Raw genomic sequence first — 23,846 nt, 5'->3', positions numbered from 1 at the left:
ATGCTGAGAAAGAAAGAGGCAAGTGCATGGAACAGAAATGGAAATGTGAAAAATGTGAGTGTGGGGCTGAACAACACTAATGAATTTGCTTGAATTACATTGTATGTCTTATTTTCAGAGAACTTGTGCCTTGTTTTGTAAATGAGTCCAACTATTCCAGTTTGAGCATTGCTGCTGTCCCAGCTGACATTTAGTGGTGCATCCAATGGAGGATTGCAGGAGCAGTTTTCTTTGGACCATGCTGTCCAAAGCCCAGCTTTTGGGAGCCTTTGCTCCCCCCAGATGTGGCTGAACTACAACTCCCCTCATCTCTGGTCATGCTTGCTGGGGCTGATAGGAACTGTAGTTTGGGGACATCTGAAGGACCAGAAGTTCCCCATACCCACCTTAGAGCTTTCACCAGCTGCTTGGGAACTATCCAGAATTATATGGGAGCTATCCAGAATTATCCTGGACCTTCCATAAAGGAGACAAACTCCGTTGTAACCAGCAACAAGGGGGGGCTTCAAGTTCCACATGAAAGTGGGACATGATCGGTGCCTATTGGATAAATAGTGGGAAGAGTGTTGCATTAGAAAGTTAAGGAACATTTTAGCAGGTGCCTGCCCCATAGCACCACATTAAAACAAAATAGATGGCACTTAATACAATCCAGTTCAAGAGCACCCAGTGAGTCAGTCCTCCAGCTCAAAAACCAGGGCCAGCTTTCTCTGCTGGTCTCCACTAATTCTTATATCCCTGTTAAAATACTGTACAATTTAGTGTCATGCACATTCTTTTTTTTTAGCCTTTCTCCATCAATTTATTGCACTGTACAATTATAAAACAGGGTGGAAAATTTTGCCAAAATTATCGTGAATTGAGTCTGCTCTCTTCAACTGCCCCAGGTTCCTGGGATTTGAAGCCTAGTGGAAGACATAGTGAGACATATTTTTCCCATGAGGCTTTTTCAGATCAGGAAACATCAGCAGCTATGGAGGCTACAGACTGCTGGACAAATGTTTCTTGGAAAGAAAAATACCCACATCACCCCTGGCCACCTTACAAAGTTAAGGTAAGTTCAAAACCTCACACCCAGAGTAATTCTAAAGTACCCACAGAATGAAGGAGAAAACTAGAAGCCTCTTTCAAAAGGAAAGAAAACATTAAAATAATAGTAATGGAGGACTGATTTCAGTCTAGCACCAGTACAATGACTTCATGGGCTTCCTCATATTCCAAACTAAAAATGAGAAAATCCTTCTTTTAATTAGTGGTATATATATTTCCTACTGTCATCAATAGCAAATACATTTTTAACAGACAGCAACAATAAATTAATAAGCAATTAAAGTAGATCTAATTTGTTAATGTGACATTTGCATAAAAAGGGGGAATGGAAGAGGAATACAACCATTGTTGTGAATTACAGTACAGCACTGTTAATTAGCAGCAGCTTATCTGGTTGGCTCAAGCTGCTGGCCATGTAAAAATGTAGATATTCTGTTAGAAATGGTTCACCAGTCTAGAAAACATGAGCACATTTTTAAAGTCTAAGAGTTGTGTCCAGCGATGTCCTAGCCAGAGCAGACCCACTGAACTCAATGAACTAAAATTAGTTGTGACTATTGTTTTCAATGGATCTACTATAGGATGTGGAGACTTGGGTGGCGCTGTGGGTTAAACCACAGAGCCTAGGACTTGCCGATCAGAAGGTTGGCAGTTCGAATCCCCGCGACGGGGTGAGCTCCCATTGCTCAGTCCCTGCTCCTGCCAACCTAGTAGTTCGAAAGCACGTGCAAGTAGATAAATAGGTACCGCTCTGGCGGGAAGGTAAATGGCGTTTCCGTGCGCTGCTCTGGTTCGCCAGAAGCGACTTAGTCATACTGGCCACATGACCTGGAAGCTGTATGCCGGCTCCCTCGGCCAGTAAAGCGAGATGAGCGCTGCAACCCCAGAGTCGGCCACAACTGGACCTAATGGTCAGGGGTCCCTTTACCTTTACTATAGGGTGTAAGGTGTCATTTTCCTTTCCATTCTGCTTTCATTGCAGGGATCTTTGTTTCTGTTCTGCTGCAGTTTGTTTTCTTCAAAAAAATCTTGTTTATTTATCTAGCTGTCCACTATGGCAAAATGACATAATTTGCATAATCTACATATTTACTTGTATAAATAACATAAACTATGTCATCATTACATTTCACCAAACCCATTCATTGCAATGCAAAGGAAATGCAATGGAAACTTGAAATCCCTCAGGATTTACCCACGAGTTCAGCGCATTGTGCTAAACATCAACAGAAGTTAAGATGGGAACAATCTGCTTCTGTTTGATAACAGACACTCACATTCAGCTGGCAGGTTTTTCCTTGGGTTGGTAGTAATAAGATTCCAGTGTTTCAGCCAGTGAGTTTTACCTGTTGGGGGGGAAGGGCAGTGATAGAGCATCTGCTTTGAGGTTCATTCCCTGACATCTCTAGGTAGAGCTAGGAGAGACTTGTGCCTGAAACCCTGGAGAGCCACTGCTAGTTAGCGTAGAACTAGATGGATCAGTATTCTTATTTGATATGAGACAGCTTCCTATTTTCCAATCTATTATTCTACTCCATCAGTTATCAGTGTACATTATTGCTAGTACAGTGGTACCTCGGGTTACAAATGCTTCAGGTTACAAACACTTTGGGTTACAAACGCCACTAACTTGGAGGTAGTACCTCGGGTTGAGAACTTTGCCCCAGGATGAGAACGGAAATCGTGCGCTGGCAGTGGGTGGCCCCATTAGCGAAAGTGCGCCTCAGATTAAGAACAGTTTTGGGTTAAGAATGGACCTCCAGAACGAATTAAGTTTGTAACCCGAGGTACCACTGCAGTAGTAGAAGTAAGTACAGTGGTACCTTGGTTCTTGAACAGCTTAGTTGACAAACAAATCAGCTCCCAAACGCTGAAAACCTGGAAGTAAGTGTTCCAGTTTTTGAATGTTTTTCAGAAGCCAAATGTCTGACATGGCTTCCACGTGAGTGCAGGAAGCTCCCGCACCCAATCAGAAGCTGCGCCTCGGTTTCTGAACAGTTTCAGGAGTCGAATGGACTTCCAGAATGGATTAAGTTTGAGAACCAAGGTTCAGTGGGATAATTCATATTTTAATAGCTGTAGTCTTGCCTTTAACTAGTAAGTTTCTAAGGAAAAATAATAGCTCTGTATTATTAAAAAAATGGACCCTATTTATGAACAGCTTTGTTAGTCTGTGGTGAAAATGGCCTCAACTGTCAAAGTCAGTTAAAATAAATCAAGTGCAAGGCCAAGTTACTTTGCTGTTATTTTGCAAGCTTTCTGTCGATCTCCTGGCTTTGAGCTCATGGGCCACATTTCAAGAACCACTGTCTCTCCTCTATGACTGAAACCTACCAATCTCCATATTGTGCCAGAGGCTGGGCCAGTTTACAAGGCCATGCTGATCTCTGTTTCTTTCCTAATTTAAAGTGTTCAACCTGCCCTGTCCTCAAGAAGCCCTGAAGAGGCCTGAAACCAAATGCTGTAATTTAAAAGCCAGCTTCCATCTGAGGCATTAGCATTCTATTCTCAACCTCCTCCTCTCTCCAATATTACCTCAGATTAATTGGAAGTGTATAAAAGATGTTGCCAGGTTCACATTGGTAACCATGGTAGCCTTCATACTATCTGCACAATGCATACGTAATTCATTCCTCAGGAAAACATAATTAGAACATAACATAATACAGTCTTTTCAAGCATCACTATGATATGGAAGTTGAGGGGGGAGTGGAATCTGTCGAACAAGGCTCTACCCTTACTGAACAGTTTCATTTCAGCCATCTATCTTTGCAAGCTGTGTTGCTGCGGCACAGCTGGCTTGCAGGTTCTTACCCTTAAACCAGGATATACTTAATTCTGCAGCCAGAAGGTGGCAGTGTGACATCTGTTATCAGTTTTGTTTCATTCTACAGCCCAGTACTCAACCCGCAGCAGTCCACGCCCAAGCAAAAGCTAAGCATGTATATCAATGACCATTTTGCTTCGCTGTTCTTCAATATCAGGAAACCCCCCATGCAGCCACCAATAGAGTCTTGCGCTTATCAGGAAGTTTGTCCAAGATAACAGTTATTTGTAATAATGAACATAGCTAAGGCAAGAGAAGTGAGCGGCATTACACAAAGGTGACCAGTGACAGCTGCTCCAGTTACACATCATCTATCAGAACGTTTCCATCAAACTAAATGGAGGTTAGGGGTCTATGCAATGTTGTCTGGTGCAAATGCTCTTGCACAAGCAGACTCCTGAGTTTTAATATTGCACAGCAGGGGAATTCTGCGCAACAGTTGCTGTGCAACAGGTAGCAGCACATGCCTGCCTATGAGTTGAGGCAAGGCAGCAACAAAGTTGGGGGGAATTCCAGGTTGGCAGAAGACCTGCAGCTGCCTACACATCTGCATAGCCACACTGCCACAAATCTGGAGATCCCCTGATCTCATCTCTGCCCTATGGCAACCAATCCCCATCCTGGGATGTAATAGAACCATTTTTGGAGGGTGTCTCTGCTCCTGCTCTGCCATTCCACCCACCCCTCTCACTGCTGATTTCTTGCAAATTTATTCCGAAAAGGGACAAAACTGAGTTATAGGTGAACACATGAGGAAAAAAACTAATTCTCCCATCAGTTTTCTAGAGAATAGGTTCTCTATTTTGGACTACAATTTGCAGCATGATACAAACTGTAGAATCATAGAATTGGAAGAGATCCTACTCTAACCCACTGTAATGCAGGAATCTCAATGGCAACATCCATGACAGATGGCCATCCAACCTCTGCTTAAAAACCTCAGCTGAAGGAGAGTCCACCACCTTCTGGTTGAGTCTGTTCCACTGTCAAACAGGTCTCACTATCAGAAAGTTAAAACAAAATAAAAAAATTCCTTCCAGTAGCACCTTAAAGACCAACTAAGTTAGTTCTTGGTATGAGCTTTCGTGTGCATGCACACTTCTTCAGATATCAGAAAGTTCTTCCTGATGCTTAGCCAGAATATCCTTCCTTGTAACCTGAAGCCATTGGTTTGGGTCCTACCCTGTGAGGCAACTTCTTATGTGCAACCTCTTGTTGTAAGGCAACTTCTTATGTGCCTGAGGGAAAAGAACAAAAGCTGCTCTCCTCCAGTTATGGTGCATGGGACCCAAGACTGACACCCAGGGCAGAAAATCCCACAAATACCCCTCTCTAGAAGTATTATTAATACAAGAATAATAAATTGAATAACTAGTCATTTGCTGTTGTTTAATGACACCAACTGTCAGCTGCCTGAAACAGGTGCCTCACCATACTTCATAGTAGGGCTGGACCTGTGCCTAGGTTTTCCCACCCACCCCCAGCCCTCTTGGTATCACTATGCAGCTAGCAAGAAAGAAAGAAACACTAAATAACATATTCCCATTCATCCCTTAATTAAACTGCAGTAGCATATATGTAAATGTGACAGAGTGAAAGGAGTTTGGTAAATTATTAAGACAAGCATATTTTCAGCTCTGGTAATTGGGATACATGTTCGTTAATAATGATCTAATTGCCATAAAGTCAACAAATGACGCCCAAGTACTACTTTTGTTTGCTTTGCTTTTCTGTTTTATGGGGTTTGTTTATTAAGATCACTGGCTGTTATCAGGATTGCCCTCCATTTGCTCGTTGGGTCATTCATAGACATTGCAGTTCTCTGTGGAAGCCCAAACTCCACCCAGCAGAGATTAACACACAGTCACTTTCAGATGTAGTTGCAAGCCTGGGAAGCATCTGAACTAGGCCTAAGGAGATAGCACTAACAGGGAACTCCTATGTCTAGCAAGCCAACCAGCATTCATTAGGGCAGGGCTGAGGAACATTCTTCACAAATAAGTTAACTGAGTTAGATTTCTAGGAATTGCAACTACTTTCCCAAGTTCATACAAAAGCACATTGTGAATACTTTGTTCCCATGGGGAGCTGGGTCATATAGCTCCCCCATGTGCATCATCAAGGGAATACATTCTGACTCCCTAGGTCCTGTTTTGGCTCCAGTCTCGGAATGAGCAGGAGGTAAGTGAGCTGAGTTCAGAGATGCAACGGTGTTAGCTGAAGAGTTGGATTGGGTTCCTGCTACAGAACCTCTAACTTGCAGTCAGAAGAATGTGGAATCCAAGTCAGGACCATTTTGTAGGCCTTCCCAAGCCTAGTTAGTGTGTGGAGTCAAATAGCTTCTGTGCCACTGCAGCTGGCATGTGAGTCACCACCAAAAGGAGGCAAAGCACTTGCTCACAGACTAGGAATTTAGTCTTTTAAGTCAGGGGTGGGGAATCTCTTTTAAATCAGAACCAGTGAAGGCGGTGAAGGTTCTGTGTGAGTGTCTGGAAGCGGTTGGAGGATGGATGGCAGCTAACAGATTGAGGTTGAATCCTGACAAGACAGAAGTACTGTTTTTGGGGGACAGGAGGCGGACAGGTGTGGAGGATTCCCTGGTCCTGAATGGGGTAACTGTGCCCCTGAAGGACCAGGTGCACAGCCTGGGAGTTATTTTGGACTCACAGCTGTCCATGGAGGCACAGGTCAAATCTGTATCCAGGGCAGCTGTGTACCAGCTCCATCTGGTACATAGGCTGGGACCCTATCTGCCTGCAGACTGTCTCGCCAGAGTGGTACATGCTCTGGTTATCTCCCGCTTGGACTACTGCAATGCGCTCTACGTGGGGCTACCTTTGAAGGTGACCCGGAAACTACAACTAATCCAGAATGCGGCAGCTAGATTGGTGACTGGGAGCGGCCGCCGAGACCATATAACACCGGTCTTGAAAGACCTACATTGGCTCCCAGTACGTTTCCGAGCACAATTCAAAGTGTTGGTGCTGACCTTTAAAGCCCTAAACGGCCTCGGTCCAGTATATCTGAAGGTGCGTCTCCTCCCCCATCGTTCTGCCCGGACACTGAGGTCCAGCTCCGAGGGCCTTCTGGCAGTTCCCTCACTGTGAGAGGCCAAGTTACAGGGAACCAGGCAGAGGGCCTTCTCGGTAGTGGCGCCCGCCCTGTGGAATGCCCTCCCATCAGATGTCAAAGCGATAAACATCTACCTGACATTCAGAAGACATCTGAAGGCAGCCCTGTTCAGGGAAGTTTTTAATATGTGACATTTCAGTGTATCTTTTCTCTTTGTTGGAAGCCGCCCAGAGTGGCTGGGGAAACCCAACCAGATGGGCGGGGTACAAATAATAATAAATTATTATTATTATTATTATTATTATTATTATTATTATTATTATTATTATTATCTCCATCCACTCCCAGACTACTGCACCCATGATCACTTCCCATTGGCCATGTTGGTTGGAGGCTGATGGGAGTTGCAGTCCAATAGCATAAGGAAAGCCACAGGCCCCATCCTGGTTTTACACATTCACACTTTTCATCATCATCATTTATTTAATTATACCCCACCCATCTGGCTGGTTTTCCCCAGCCACTCTGGGCGGCTTCCAACAAAAGATTAAAAATACATTAAAACATCAGTCATTAAAAACTTCCCTAAACAAGGCTGCCTTCAGATGTCTTCTAAACATCAGATAGTTGTTTTTTTCTTTGACATCTGATGGCAGGGCGTTCCACAGGGCAGGTGCCACTTCAGGCAGGGGAGTGAAGCTTAGGAGATGGGGTTCAAATGGATGGACACTTAAAGCTTCAGCCCACAGCCAATCTCTATTGCAGTATGTTACTCACTTGGAACAATCCATGGCCTCATGGGTATCTGCTGCAGATGGATCAGAACAGGTCTATTCAGCTTGGATGGCATACCAGATGACAGGCTGTCACTGCAGTCAACAGTACTTTAAACAGTTGTGCCATTTATTCCTTGGTGTTAGAGACCTGGATGCAAATGTCACCAAGAGCAACACTGAATTATACAGATTTCAACAGGCTAACGTTGGTACTATACAGATTTACTCAGAAGTCATTCCAATCAAGTTCGATGGTACGTTTGCATCGGACTATAAGCTTTCTCCTTTAGCACAGTGCTACATTTTTGAAAGATATTCATTGGTACAGAATGGGCAGGAAGACAACAGCCGATCTTACAAATGGCACCAATGTGGGGCTAATTATCATTGCTAATTACGATTAACAATGCCACTGATTTTGATGGCATGGCACGTATGCATAAAACATCTCTGCAAATATGCCCTTCGTTCTCAAGACATAAAGCTTGATTGGGCAATTCATACTTGTCACTTTGTCCACTAATAACCAAGTCCCTGGATAAAAATGAAACAGAGGCTCAAAGGATCATGGATTCAGGAAGGAACAAAACCCTACAGAGTGGAGGGTGAAAAGAGGCTTCATGGAGCAAAGGATATGTCCATTAAATGGATAGCAGCAAACTGTAGTTTCATCCTCTGTAGTTAGCAAAGTATTTTATAGTATTGGGTATAGTTAAATGTTTTTTCAATGCTCTGAGAAAATCGACACCATCCAGATTGCAATGAGAAAAGTTACATAAGGGCAGCACATTTTGTAATGTATGCAAAGGCAAGGGCAGCAGTACACAATCCAAACTGTGTGAATTTGAATCTTCTCTCCCCCATACATACATTTGTCTCCCTTGCCTGTCACAGTCAAGTCCTACATTTTCAGGCAACTGTGTTTGTGCCCTGCATGATGATGAAATACTTATCACATATGGTTATAGACTTGCATACAATGCAGTGCTAAGTAAATGTCCCATCCATGCAAGAATTTCCACTTGTGCAATAGGACTTTCTCCCCTCTCCTCTCCCTATGCAACCTCTAAAACTGTTCTGGGGGGTTCTCACAGACCCCCAGAGCAGATTTGGGAAGGGTGTGGGTTGTGCATGGGAGGTAGAAGAGGAAGAAAGTCCCATAACATAAGCGGAAATTATTGTGCTAGCAGGACACTTAGTACTACATTGGATGCATGCCTTGAATTCTAATACAGCTTTTTGGCCCAGCTCTTTGCAATCAGGTGCATTTTCAGCTTACTGCGTAGTTTTCTTGTTATGTAGAGTTGCCATATTCTGAAGAACAAAAAATAGGACAAATTTGCCGACTTCTACTGTTCCCTTAACAGCAGTTTAAGATCATAAGAACAGCCTTCCAGGTCAGGGCAGTAGCCCAACTAGTCCCGCATCCCGTTCTCACAGCAGCCAACAAAATGCCCCAAAGCAAAGCCTGCAAGCAAGATCTGAGCAGGAGAGCCCTCTCCCCTCTTGCACTTTCCAGCAACTAGTGATCACCATTACGCTGCCATCATGGCTAGTAGCCATTGAGCACCTTCTCCTCCATGAATTAGTCCATGAATGCCAACTTGGAAAGTCCTATATATATCTGTACAGTTTGAATGTCCCATGCATGGGTATTTTTAGAAGAGTTTCTTTAATAGACAATAATCAGAAAATGCTTTTATTTCTAGCCATTTTTTCTAGCGTAAAATCATAAACTGAATTCTTCTCAAGCCATCTATATACAACAGTAGGAAGAATGGAAAATTATTCTGTAAAACACTATCCCAAAACATGGCACTATAAAACCTATCAATGTGCACAAATGTTCTCATACGACTATTATTTGACCAGTTGATGCTAGAGAGAATCTAGATAAGATTTCCAGGTCTTCCATGACAAGACCAATATAAGTAGTTCTAGCTCTTGTCAGTCATATTGACCTTCCTCTCTCAATTTGCATTTATCAATAGCTAACAGCCGTTTTCCATGTAGCTACAGGTTCTTTTTTCATCCAGGAATATAAAGATCACAGAAGGAAGTATGCAGTTTGAAGATGCAATTCTTCTGCATACTAGGGCAACAGCCTGTCATCTGGTATGACATCCAAGCATAATGGATCGAGAGGCTGCAATGTGTTCTTTTCTGATGCATGGTGAGTTACCATATGTGCCAAGTACACATGGGAATGTATAGTGTCCAACATGCTACAGTCTGAAATCTGAAGAGTAAACGTTTCCCAATCACAGTGAACACAGTGAAGTAGCTCAGTTCAAGAAATACAGTGTAACATTCTGTTCTGGTTCTAAGGAATTTATGGTGTCCAATTAATTTCTGTTAGAGTTCAGATAAAGAAATATGAGCACACAGTTAAACTTAAGTCCTTGCAAATTAACATGACACAATTTGCAAGTGAAAAGTTTACAATAATACATACTTACTAATGTCACTGTAGAAGAGGGTCAGATTTGCAAAAGATTTGCACGTGCCAATTTGCATGTATAGATGAATTTTTTGAAATAATTACTATATTGTAAATAAAAAATATAATACATAGGGTGTATGTATGGGGGGAGGGGAACATGACTAGGTGACCCGTGTGGGCTGCAGTCCAGGTGCTAACTATGGATAGACAACATCAGGCCTCTGCTCTCCCTTCTTACAAGGGAAAGTCATAGCTCAGTGGTAGAGCATCCTGCTTTCCATGAGAAGGTCCTAGATTCAATCCCCAGCATCTCCAGGTAGTGCTGGGAAAAGCCTCTACTGGAAACCCCAGCAAGCTGCTGCCAGTCAGTGTACTGAGTGAGCCAAATGGACCATTTGGTCTGGCTCAGTACAAGGCATCTTTCTATGTTCTGGATGACTGTTCTTGAACCAGAATTCTTCAAGCAAAGAATTATCATTGTAATGTGGAACATCTTAGACAGCATCTTAAAAAGCAGAGATATCACCTTGCCAACAAAGGTCCATATAGTAAAAGCTTTGGTTTTCCCAGTAGTGATGTATGGAAGTGAGAGCTGGACCATAAAGAAGGCTGATCGCCGAAGAATTGATTCTTTTGAATTATGGTGCTGGAGGAGACTCTTGAGAGTCCCATGGACTGCAAGAAGATCAAACCTATCCATTCTTAAGTAAATTAGCCCTGAGTGCTCACTGGAAGGAGAGATCCTGAAGCTGAGGCTCCAATACTTTGGCTATCTCATGAGAAGAGAAGACTCCCTGGAAAAGACCCTGATGTTGGGAAAGATAGAGGGCACAAGGAGAAGAGGACGACAGAGGACGAGATGGTCTCGAAGTTACTAGCATGAGTTTGACCAAACTGCGGGAGGCAGTGGAAGACAGGAGTGCCTGGCATGCTCTGGTCCATGGAGTCACGAAGAGTCGGACACGACTAAATGACTAAACAACAACAATGTGGAACATGTGGAACATCTGATCAGGCTTGAAGAAAAATGTGCACTCTGTAGGTTTGCCACCCACAGCCCAGGCACTGCCCAAACACATTGAACCATATCATAAGGATAATCGGAGGGCAGCCAACAACAGAGCACCATCAATAAATGGTTATGATTTGGGAACTGGTGGCACTCCACTATACTTAGTATATACTTAGCATCTCTTCTAGTCTAAAGCTTGCCAACCCTTTAGCTCTGAGGTGTAGACTGTTAGGCCAAGACTGACTTTTTTTTTTGATAGTCAATTGATCTATTCTTGCGAGATCCCACCAGAAATCAGCACCATTGCCAATGCTGCTTCTCCACCAGTGGCAGAGGCAGTAGAGTGGGTGGGGCACCCACAGGGGTACTGCCTCAAAGTGGCTGCTTACCCGGCCTCATTGGAGGACATTATCTCAGTATAACTGACATCTTTCAACTACGTTTTGGTGTGATACCCACCTAGGATATCTTTTCTATTTCTTCTTTCTTCTGCAGTTTTGTGTGTGTGTGTGTGTGTGTGGTCTTTCAGACTGATGGCAACTTAATCCCCAAATAGCTTTAATTAGGAGTTTACATATGCAATTTTTGCAGAGATTTTGAACCACTAGTGGAAGAGTTCTACCATGGAAAGCAGACAGAACAGTGAGAATAACCTCATAATTTCGAAAGGCCGCAAGGTTTTTTAAACCATTTCAGATTGTTTCCCATGCTTATATATAGATATATACACACATTGTTGCGTGTCTGCACATTATCCTAAAATAGGATAATCCTCCTCATTATGCTAAAATAGTTTTTATTAACATTTCCAACAAATCTATTGGAGCACACACACACATAAACAAACAGAAAAAGAGACATCTTTTTTTAAAAAAAATAAGGTAGTCAATGTTATACACACTTCAGAACATGCAGCATAATAATTTGGATTATTGCTTGCAAGCCTGAGGATCTTTGAAAATCTCAAAGGCACTGATGTGCCTCAGAAAACAACCTCCAGAGTTTGGTCAGGTTATTATTGCAATTACTTTTTTCTGATCACCAGGGCACTTCAGACAGCTCAAGCAAAACTAGAAATCTGTTACACATTTCTATATGCTGGATACTTAATAAGTAGGGTTTTTTGTTTTGTTTTTTAAAGCAAAGACCCAAGAGAACTGAATTGCGTGATTTACTAAATTGCAAAATTCGTCTCCCCCCCACACTCTTTAGTATCTCAGGTACAGCCTTTTAAAGCTTACTATAATTTATTTTTTTAATATGTTTATGTCCTACTTTTCAAGTGACCTCCATAATTAAACTCAGCAAGACTACCCAGGCATGTAATCTGAGCATGCAATAATTTTAACGTGTTAGTTTAGTAAATATAATAGCTTTAAAATAACTAAGACACACACACACATTTTAAATATTTGTTTTCATTGGTAATTTTAAATTCTAAAGACTGTCTTTTGATAAAAGCCTGGAAGTAGTTCTTCAGCTATTTGGGACCTAAGTCATTTGCCTGGGAGCAGTGAAACACAGTTACAACTGCAAAATAGAACAAAAATCTAGGAAACAACAACTGAAACCATAAAACTAGGAAATGACTCATATGTTCTTCCTAATGAAGGAGAAGGGCTTCGTGGTAGGTCACATGCTTTTCATGCAAAAGATCCAAATTTCAAATCCTGGCAATATCTGGTAGAGTAGGAATTGGGGTTGATGGGAGTTGCAGACCAGACCATATGGAGGGCACTAGGTTGATGAAGGTTGTTTATTGTACCTACTGTGGAATCAAGTGCCACCTTACCAAAGCCTCCAGATGCAGGAATGAGGTCAGGTCTGTAAAAGTGGGAGGGAGTAAAAGGCAAAGGTATGTGTGGAAAGGAGAGCTGCAGGAGGAAGCGGCAGCAGGCCTGAAAGATAGGAAACTCTACTCTACCAATAAATCCATTCCCTTGACCCTGAGAGAGACTTCTTGAGTAAATAGCCTACCGAAGAGTGAGGGTTGGGTCATGGTAAGGGTCCACTGAAGAGCAGGGAAATGTGCTTGGGTAACAACATATAACGGACCAGAAGTGAGGAACCTTTTTCCGTTTGAGGGCTGCATTCCCCCTTGGACAATTTTCCAGGGACCACATGCCAGTAGGTAATATGCCAGAAGTGGGTGTGGTCAAACACACATCACTCTCTATCCTCCATCAAGGCAGGATACTTCACACATTCCAACCAACTGCTCAAGAGTTAAGGTTGGCAGAGGGAATTCTCTTGGTAGTTCCATAATCTTTGGGAGTTCAGGGTTGGAAGTCTGGAAGGGTTTTTTTTCTGCAGCAAGTCTTAAGCTGTGAAAGTCCCTCCCCACAAAGTTGTATCTGCCCTAGAAAGAGGAGGGGTTCCATTAGGACAAGAAAAGGAGTACTTTTGGGGACGCAGGTGGCTCTATGGGTTAAACCACAGAGCCTAGGACTTGCTGATCAGAAGGTCGGCGGTTTGAATCCCTGCGAAGGGGTGAGCTCCCGTTGCTCGGTCCCTGCTCCTGCCAACCTAGCCGTTCGAAAGCATGTCAAAGTGCAAGTAGATAAATAGGTACCGCTCCGGCGGGAAGGTAAATGGCTTTTCCGTGTGCTGCTCTGGTTCACCAGAAGCAGCTTAGTCATGCTGGCCACATGACCCAGAAGCTGTACGCCGGCTCCCTTGGCCAATAAAGTGAGATGAGCGCTGCAACCCAGAGTCGGCCATGACTGGACCTAATGGTCAGGTGTCCCTTTACCTTTTATCTAGGGTTTTGAAAACTAAATATTGTTGAGCTGAGATGTTCAAATGTAGTCTGTGGTTATCCTCTACCTAGGAAACTGAACTAGGAAACTTTCTGCTCCAGTTTCCCCCATTCCAAATCTAAACTGCATCACTTGCTTTCTAGTCAATTCTGGCCAGTATGTATTGAATTCAAACAATTCATTGTGTAGGATTATATGCACTTGGGTTGGTGCAACAGAAAACTACCTGTTGTACTGTATGCAGTAATTTATAAAACATTTTTTTAAAAAACAACGACCAGGTAAAGGACAAAGACAAGCTCCTCTTGAAAGAAGCTGACTTTTTATATTTTTTCCTTAACCATCAGATCTTTACAGCCTTTTATATCAGAGCAAATACAAGTTTAAAAGGAGAGATGGAAACCTTGCATTGTCTGTTGATGCACCATACAAGTGGTCCCAGATGTGCCACTACCAGTTCTGAGGAGTCCTGCAAGCGAGAAAAGAAAAGTCTCTTCTTTCAGCAATTCCTTCAGTATAACAGGTACTTAGGGGGTTATTTTATCCCTTCTTCCTCTTTAAAGCCACAAAGGGATTGTTCTCTGGGACATTTGTCCTGTTTAGTTTGTGCCAGCAGCATTAAAATAGGTGGCTGTTGTACATTATTTTGCATTCATTGGGACACATGCTTTTCTTGACACAGCTGTGTCGTATTCTCTGACATCCCGATTAAAGCATTATATTAAACATCAATCCAGGACTTCAGAAGGGAAAGAAGAATTGCTGGCCACTGTTTGCACACCACTTCAGCCAGTTAAAGCCTATTGCTTCTCCAGATTTAGTGATTGCCACACACTCAGAGCCTGAACCCTAAAAGCCTCACTTCTCTGCTTGACTGTTGTGTTTTAGATGTCCTGAAAATAGGAGTCCGTTTCTCCATATTGGGTTCAGTTGGTTCCATCCTTCAGTTCACATTGGCTCACTCGGTCTTCCTCCAAAGGAGCCCAAGGTGGCAAATATGCCCATATTAAAACTATATAATTAGAACTTTTATTTTAAAAAGTTGAGTGCAAATGATTCACTGGCCAAGGGATAATGTTCCACAAACAAGGAACCACCAGCAAGAAGCCTCTGTCATAAGTTACCACCAACATGGGCAACTCCCAGTGGTGTCACCACAAACATTGCCTCCCTGCTGATCATAGAAGCCCAAGATGGTTGATATTGGGGCACATGTGGTGTTGCTTTTAGGTACTTGTATCCCAAGTACCTAAAAAAGCATACTCCTCCCCCTGAGAATCAGCTGACTGGGAGCTTCTACAGATCTACTTTCATAGCATTGTCCTCTTCATTTTGGGTTTATAATTTGTATTTATTTTATTTTTTTTACTGAGGGCAATGTGACATTGTCATTGTTGTGTTGTTTTTCTAGTTTATTTCCCATACAATCCTATTTTTCCTCCTACTACAAAAGAATCTGACATTTCTGAATTATCTGTATTCGTGTTATGTAACTGTCCTGCTGTAGATGTTATTTGATTTTTCCACAATACTGTTGTGAGTTGTTGTGGGAGGGCTGCATACCTGAGTCCCTTCCAATTCCTGAACCCAACAAGGATTCAATTGCTGGACTAGCCAGGCCAACTTCTTAATAATGGCATAAGTATGGGTCATTAAGGTAAAAAAAACTGGAAGCTACTCTGCCAGAGGACAAATGGGTGGACCCCGCTCCCTCACCTGGCTGTTAGTTAGAAGAACAGAATCCAGAGTTGTGTGAGAGAGCTAGAAGCTAGAAGCAGGTTGCAGGCTGGGCAGATGAGAGAATACAAGGCTGTGGCTATGGAAGAAGCAAGACCTTCTTGGGCCATTAATGTTATGAGCCTTCCACTGTAGACTCAGGTTGCATATGTGTGTAAATAAACCATATAACATAAAACAGTCTCCACTGTCCCTCATTCCAAGGAAACTGATTCCTGGGTAAGCACCCCAAACCCCTGAAATCTCACACTACTTGGGGTAGCATGCAACAATCATCTACATTTAGTGATCTAGTGTTTGAGTCACTGTGGTGATAGGTGACATTTTCTGCAACTTCCAGTAGGTGCCTTTTTCCAGGGAGATACTGAGGTCCCTCTGCAGCAGTTGTCACAACTGTGTCCCAATCATTGCCTACTCATTAATCAGCAGCTCCAGGTAGACTCTGAATAGAACAAATCCTCCACTGTTCAGTATGGTGAATGCTTCTTTCTTCCATCTGATCTTCTGGAGGACCTGGTGGGACAGATTTTCAGAATAAAACTCTGAGTAAAACTTAGTTGGGTATTACCCTTTTTTAACAAAGTGGTACCTCGGTTGTTGAATGTAATCAATTCCAGAAGACCATTTGACTTCTGAAACATTCAACTACCAAGGCACAATGGGCAGTCAGCAAATTCCATTGAGAAAATGGAGAAACACACTTCGGAAGCCATTCAACTTCTGAGTCATGTTAAAAAACAGAAGCATTCATTTCCAGGTTTTCGGCATTCGAAAACTGAAACATTCAGCTTCCGAGATGCTCAAAAACCAAGGTTCCACTGGCGGAGGAGGGAGATGTGGCCCGCCCCAGGTGTCATCCGTGAGGGGGGTGACATTGCTGCCCCACCCCTATGGGCAGATCACCCCACCCCTGGGTGCACAGCATGTGCATTGCTCTGGGTGCCAGAGCAGCTAGCTCTGCCTCTGCGAGGTTCCACTCTAAATACAAATATCTGTCAATAACTCAGGTGCACACCAGTAAATATGAATTTTACTAGTAGAAGGAAAATACAATGGGAGAGGTGTGATGTAAGACGCCTCATTCCAGACACATTCCATCACTAGTATGAACAAGAAGGAGTGCAATCACACCCTCAAAAAACAAATAAAGATCTCTAGAGCAAGCATGGGAAACCTTGGACCCAGAGGCTGAACGTGATCTTCCAGGCCTCTACACCTGGCTATCAAACATTTGCTCAGGACACACTCCTCAATGTCCCTGCTTCACATGTCATTGAACTCTGATAATGCCTCTTGCTTGTCAGGATGGTGACAGACAGGGCTGGGTGAGCATGTGTGGAATGTAGACTACCTGCCAATGGTAAATTTACATTTGTTGCTCTGTCCAGTTTTGGCCCAGCACCGCCCAGATGGTTAGGTTGCATATTGAAAGCAAGTATCTCAAAGAACCATTTCATACATTTCAAACCATTAGCTCAGGTTGCCTTTAACACATTGAAATTCTCACTAGCCGATAGAATTCCCTCCTGGCACTTTAATTTGCTAATCCATTCGGAGCTGCAGAGAGGCAGAAGTCACGAATCAGGTCTATTTTTGTGCAGTGTTCCTGCTGCCAGTACAGGGCAGAGAGCAGACTTTCCTGTAATTTCACACTGATTAATTCTGCATGGGATCCAAGAACCTTAATCAAGGGAATTGCCTTGGGTTCCCTGGGAGAATAATTTTCACCAAGACAAACATGGCTGTGTCCCCAACCCTAAAATATAGTGGAGTTCTCTTTGGAGGGTAGAATTTCAATAAACGTTATTTTGGAATATACAAGCTGCCTTTCCATATCCCAAAAAATCATCTTTTTTTAGCTTGTTTCTAGATGAGATGTTGTTGTAGGAAGCTCAGTTAACACTGTTTCTGATTTGTTACCTGGGAGGTTACACAATGTTGCATCAAGCAATTGTTTTTCACCACTTTCTACTGCATTTTCCTGTAACTTTCCTTCTTGCAAAAATTCTTATTTCTTTTCATGGGGATGTGGCATAGCTGTCAAGTGTCCCTTATTTAAAGGAACAGTCCCTTATTCCAGCGCCATGTCCCGCTGCTGTCCCTCATTGATGGATGTCCCTTAAATGTATCTTAAATGATGTCCCTTAAATTTCAAAGGAAGCACTCTCCCTCCCTCCCTGCCGGCCAGGGAGGAGGGAGGCTCCAACTGTGTTGCTTGGCTGTGTTGCTCACCCAATAAGAAGTCTAAGAACGACTGGAGGGTGGAGCTTGCATGCCTTGTGTGTGGCTAGTTAATGCAAGCTGAGGATTTTTTTGAATGCTGGACGCCATTTTGTTGCACGTGCTGCTGCAAACTTTGCAGTGCAAAGCCAGGCCATCTTAAGTTGAGGCTGCATAGGCCTTGTACTACATGTGATTCAGATTCTATTGAACCTCTGGTTACAAAGTTAGTTGGACAGTGTTCTCGAAGCTACCAGCATGAGTTTGACCAGAGTGCAGGAGGACAGGAAGACTGGAGTGCCTGGAACAGGTGAGGCTGCAGGTCCCTTATTTTGGCTGCTGGTCCCTTATTTTCAAATCTGTAAGTTGACAGCTATGGCATGTGGAGCAGGCTCATTGTGCAAGAACACATATTTGAGCATATTATGCCACTACTGGCCTGACTCCACTGGCTGCCAATTAGTTGCCAGGCCCAATTTTGATCTATTAAGCCTTATATGGCTCAGGACTGCAATACATCAAGGGCTGCTTCTCCCCACATGATACAACCTAGACTGTGATCATCATCTGATTCCCTTCATTGTGTGCCCCCCCCCCCATGAGAGGTCCAGAGGCTGGCAATACGAGAACAGTGGCTCGCCATTTGTGGACTGCTCTCCCTAGGGAGCCTCACCTGGCGCCTTTGTTAAACATCTTTAGGCACCAGACAAAAACCTTCTTCTTCTCCCAGGCCTTTGGCTTATTAAACAATCTAAGGCCTTTTAAACTGTTGAGGGGTATTGTTTTGGTTTGTTCCCATGTTTATGCAGTGGTGTGTGGGGAACAGGAGAACAGTTAGGGGCAGAGGACCAGCTTGCAAGGGGGATTGTGTGGTGGGGATGATGACGTTGCATGCACGAGAATTGTACCTCCCTCCTTAAGCCAGGCAGAAACTTCACGGGCTTTGGGAAGGAGAACCCAGACCTCTGACAGGATGCTGCATCCCCCTGCCTCCTTCCCAAAACCAGAAGGAAGCTTCCTGGGCTTTGGGAAGGAGATGTCAGGCGAACATTTAGGGACCTAGTGGACCCCAGTGTACTGACCACACGCCACTGTTGTTATGTATGTTTGTGCTTTTAAATTGTAAACTGCCCTGTATCCTTGGATGAAGAGCAGGATAGAAATTGTTGCCATTGTTGCTGCTGCTGCTGTTGTCATGTGGAAGGAGGGAGTATTGGTTGGCACAACTCTCTCCCACTCTCTCCTCACCCCCTGCCCATGGCTGGGGAGGGAGAGCTTGCTTTAGGTATCTCTATGCTTTAGATATCTCCCTGGTTGTGGGAGTGCAGCCCACTTTGAGGTTGTCCATGGTGGAAAGGCACAAGTGTAGAGGAAATATGAAGTGGTGGTGTCTGGGGCGGTGGCCAGAACATGTTGCCCTTGTCAGCTCTAGCTCTTAGCAAAAGTACTGCAGGAATGCAATGGAAGCAAATGCCTTTTCTTCCTTTGTATTCTGAGAGCACAGTGATTTCTGGGATACCTTTATGCTGACACTACACACACACACACACACACACACACACATGCACGCACACACACCTCTTCTGCTTTTTTGTGGGGGGGGGGGTTGCTTTTGCTTCACAAGTTAGATCTTTCATTTCCCCTGACTTTCTCAGTAATGGAGTGCACAATCAAGTTCATGCTGTGGGCAACGCAGGAGACATGAACAGTGCTATTCCTCCATGCTGGAGCCTTTATCGACAACAATAAAACAGACATGCCCAGCAAAATAATCCAATACTGTATCTCACAGCTGAAATCATCCAGGAATTTGTATTAGGTAAGATCCACAGGGAAGTGCTGTATTCAAAGGGAAAGCCATTTGGAAGGGTTTTTCATCTGTGTCCAATACCGAGCTACAGAGGCTCAATGTGCTGCTAATAGCATATTCAGCGCTTGCCTCTGATGCAGAGAGAAATCTGGCGTGATTGTTCAGTCCAGCTGCCTGTGGTCAGCTATGTAACACTTAGCAAATGAATTTTTAAAGTCATTTGCAGTAGGGGACAAAAAGCAGAATTAATTCAAAGCTTCGCAGGCTCAGCGAGCTGATGTTTATCATTATTTGTAAAATGTGTTATAAGTTGCCTCTTCCACTACAGCAACAACATGAAAAGTGCCTGAAGCAATGTATAAACTATTAAAGGCAAGTTTGAAAGTTTATTTGGGCAAAGGGAGGGGGTGTCATGAAAATGCAGGCGCTTGTAATTACACTACTTGTTTCATACACAAACATTGGCACGTTTATTTATTACATTTCTATAGCTCATGTTGTGCTATGTATACATGTACTGGGAAGCCAGAATAGGCTTGAGTATGCTACAAGTGTGTGTATAAATGTGTGTGTGTACACACACACACATGTTGTGGTGCAATGGGTTAGTGTGCCTGGCTGTTAACCAGAAAGTTGGTGGTTTGGGCCCAGGGACAGCTATGTGCAGGATTACTGCATTGCAGATGGTTGGACCAGATGATCCCCAGGGTCCCTTCCAACTATACAATTTTATGATTCATACACATACACACACACAGAGAGAGAGAGAGAGAGGTGATTGTGAATCATGATTGCCTGCAGGTGAGTGACTTTTGACCTATTCAGCCTCCCAAGGCCAAATACCATGTTGTCTGAAGCTGCCTTCGTAATGTCCTCCTTGGAATTATTATTTTTTCATACATGCAAACCTATTCCATGTTTACTAAGAATTATTTCCCAGGGATTTCAAGAGGACGTACTCCCAAGTAAGTGTGCATGGTCAGTGCAAGCATTATTTAAGAAGAATTACAGTGCAGATTTCTAACTTAAGACCTTGGCTTCATGTTGAGTGTTCCCTCAGGTGGGAAGGCTATCTTCTGTACAACTCCCAGTCTGCCCCCTTTCTAACCATCTTGCTGGTTGATTCTCTCATCTACCCTAGAGGATCCACAAGGTTGTGCCAGATTTGCAGTGCTGAGCTGCTCCTATGTTTGGGCTCAAAACACCAACTGGGTCCATTTCTTTGTGTTCCAGATACTTGCAGCCATTGGAATTTGAACTCAAAACTGGGCAACTGCCATTCAGATTTTAAAAAACACACAAAACCCTAAATGACTGGAAACAAAGTCTAGCCTGCTTGCCACTATCCCTTGAAAATTCATTCATTCATTTGTTCATTCTTTGAATTTCTATACCACCTTTCATCCAAGGATCACAGGGTGGTTTACAATATAAAAACACAAAAATTCACAATATAGAAACAAGCAGAAATACACACACATACACACACACAGTTTAAAACGCCATAGATTATTTAATTAGCCTAAAATTACCTAATTTTGCTAAAGATTATAAGATCAGCAATCTTTTCAAAGGAGGAAGCAAAAAGAATAAGTGAGCAACAGAAAAGATTGTAGAGCAGATTAAATCTGCTGAAAGATCTGCAACGCACACCAGAGTGGTGGATATTATTAATTCCATAAGGAAGGAGAGGAAAACATATAAGAGAAATGCCCTACATTTTTCACGGTCAATTGCTGTGAGAGACAGGTGTTGTCTTTTGGCTACTTTAAGGAAGGAAAGTTAACACAACTGGGGGTTATTATGTATGAGAGAGGATTTATTTTAGGACAAAATGGAGCCTTACATGGTGACAGCAGGATTGGAAACTTTGAAAACAAACGAAAAGACACACATAAGCCAACCTAGAATTCACCTCTTATTATTTTAAAGAAATTCCAAGGTTTTTGGTTTTCAAACTTAAATTAGTGGGTGGGAAGTCTCACTAGCCAGGTGTGTGGTGTATTCTTCAACATATTGATGCAATAATACTGCATTAGTGATGCATTTATACTGGACTGTCCAAACATCATTCCACTTTACAGGTTGTTCTGCAATGGTTCCCCAATGTTACCACATTATTTCCATCTGCAGAGGCAATCTAGCAGTATAGAACAACAAAGGAAGGATCAAGATTAATGACTGAGCTGGAACATTTGTGACATGAAGAGTTACAGAATTTCAGCAGGAAGATATGGAAAATGAACTAATTGGAAACAAAGCAGTATGTTCGCCCCAAAACCTATGCAGTTGCAAACAGTATTAATAGCAAGGGCCATGCCATTATATCAGCACGTCATCATGAATGGACAATAAAAAGAACATTTGGAGGGACCCTAGAATATTGAATTAATGACCTTTCCGTACATAAAAGAGCCAGTTTCTAGTGCCACACTCTCATATAAATGAATGTCCATCATTCATTAATATTGGTAACAAGCTCGTAGCCAGCAGTTTTGGGATAACAGAGCCAGACGGAACACAGGGAAGGTGGAATAAGTGCATGAGATCAAAGAACCTGAATACAGGAGGTCTGAACAGGATGCTGAACTAAATGTCCCTTTGGAATGATCCATCAAGGCTTTACTTATGTTCCTATTGCAGTTAACAGAGGTGTAGAACCAGGATGAGGTGGTTGGAAACAAGGGTCATGTCCTAAAAAGAAATCAGTTTTAGAGCTAGGTTCTGAACCTACTCCGCATGGTTGTTGTGACAGAGCAACTATATATGGCACCCTGAGTTCCTTGGAAGAATGGTGGTATAAAATTGCAAAGAATATAAAAAAATAATAAGCCCTACCACCGTTTCTCTCTATATATAAAACTCAGAACAATGCTTTTTCTAAAGAGTAATTAATAGAGCTGTAAAATTTATAAAGGAAAGAGGCTGTTGGTTGGGTGAAAACCCACATTGCTTATGTAAACGCATTCATAGTTTAAAATCATAATTAAGAAAACAAATTTGTGAAGAGCATTTTAACGATTTCATACCTTGCTGTGCTACTTTCTACTATATTTTGTATGCACTGCTTCATTCTCTTACTCAGTGGCTTTTATTCCACAGAGCTTTCTCTCCCCCCCCCCATTTGTTTCAAATTCCTAATGAGCAGCTATGACAACAAGGAACCAGCACATGAAAGTTAAATAGGATTTAAAATTGACAGGGTTTTTTATTAATACCTGACATTTAAACAGTTCTTATTTTTAAGAGGCCCTTCTTCCAAGCAAGATTTGTAATTGGTTTAAAGTTTTCCTTTGCTTGCATAAGACTGCTGTAATTCCTAGGCACGTTTGAAGGGAGTTCGGCAGCCTGGCTTCCCCTTACATCATATTTTAAGCATCTCTGCTAACAAATGACAGTGCTGCGTGAATGTGCATATTTTCTGAACATCAGCTCTGCATGATTTGGGGCCTCAGCAATTTTAGCGACGTTCTCTCTCTTGCACGTTGTAATCTATGTGACTGATTTTCAGAAAGGAATTAAAGGGAAGTGGAAAGCCACAGTGCCATGGAAACTGCATGCAGCCAGGTTCGGGTGAAAGGAGATGGGATCTATCCCTTGAATGGAGTAGAATGGTGCAATCTGTACCCTTTTACTTTGCTTACATTGAACTGTGGGTTCCATTTTACTGCCCATTCACCCAGTTTGGAGCAATCCTCTTGGAGATCATTTTGTTTTAACTGACTGGACAATCTGGTATCATCAGAAAGCATGGCTGCCACACTGCTCATCCCAAACTATATTATTTATGAACAAGTTAATGTTTTGTATGTGGGTGCCATGAATGAGTACCTCTGGTTACGTACTTAATTCGTTCTGGAGGTCCGTTCTTAACCTGAAACTGTTTTTAACCTGAAGCACCACTTTAGCTAATGGGGCCTCCTGCTGCTGCCGCGCCACCACCGCACGATTTCTGTTCTCATCCTGAAGCAAAGTTCTTAACCCGAGGTACTATTTCTGGGTTAGCGGAGTCTGTAACCTGAAGCATATGTAACCCAAGGTACCACTGTACAAAAACACACACACACACATTATATGTAAGTGGCTACAATTATTGCTAGAAGATATGGCTAGCAAGGCCAATCTTACACTTTAATAACT

The 23,846-nt window shown here is 42.8% G+C and overlaps 1 long non-coding RNA gene across 4 annotated transcripts in view; it reads right to left on the bottom strand.

The window, feature by feature from the left end:
• Window positions 1-15,745: 15,745 nt before the first annotated feature.
• Window positions 15,746-23,846, bottom strand: part of LOC309362177 — a 72,385-nt gene continuing 64,284 nt past the window's right edge. For all 4 annotated transcript variants that reach the window (XR_014164840.1, XR_014164841.1, XR_014164842.1 and 1 more), the window contains one exon: window positions 15,746-16,189. This is a non-coding gene — a long non-coding RNA (uncharacterized lncRNA). The remainder of the gene's footprint in view (window positions 16,190-23,846) is intronic.

The sequence above is a fragment of the Podarcis melisellensis genome, assembly GCF_964234715.1.
Source record: "Podarcis melisellensis genome assembly, chromosome: Z".
Classification (NCBI taxonomy): Eukaryota; Metazoa; Chordata; class Lepidosauria; order Squamata; family Lacertidae; genus Podarcis; species Podarcis melisellensis.
Note: the sequence above shows the minus strand (reverse complement) of the source record. Positions and strands in the feature narration are given on the sequence as shown.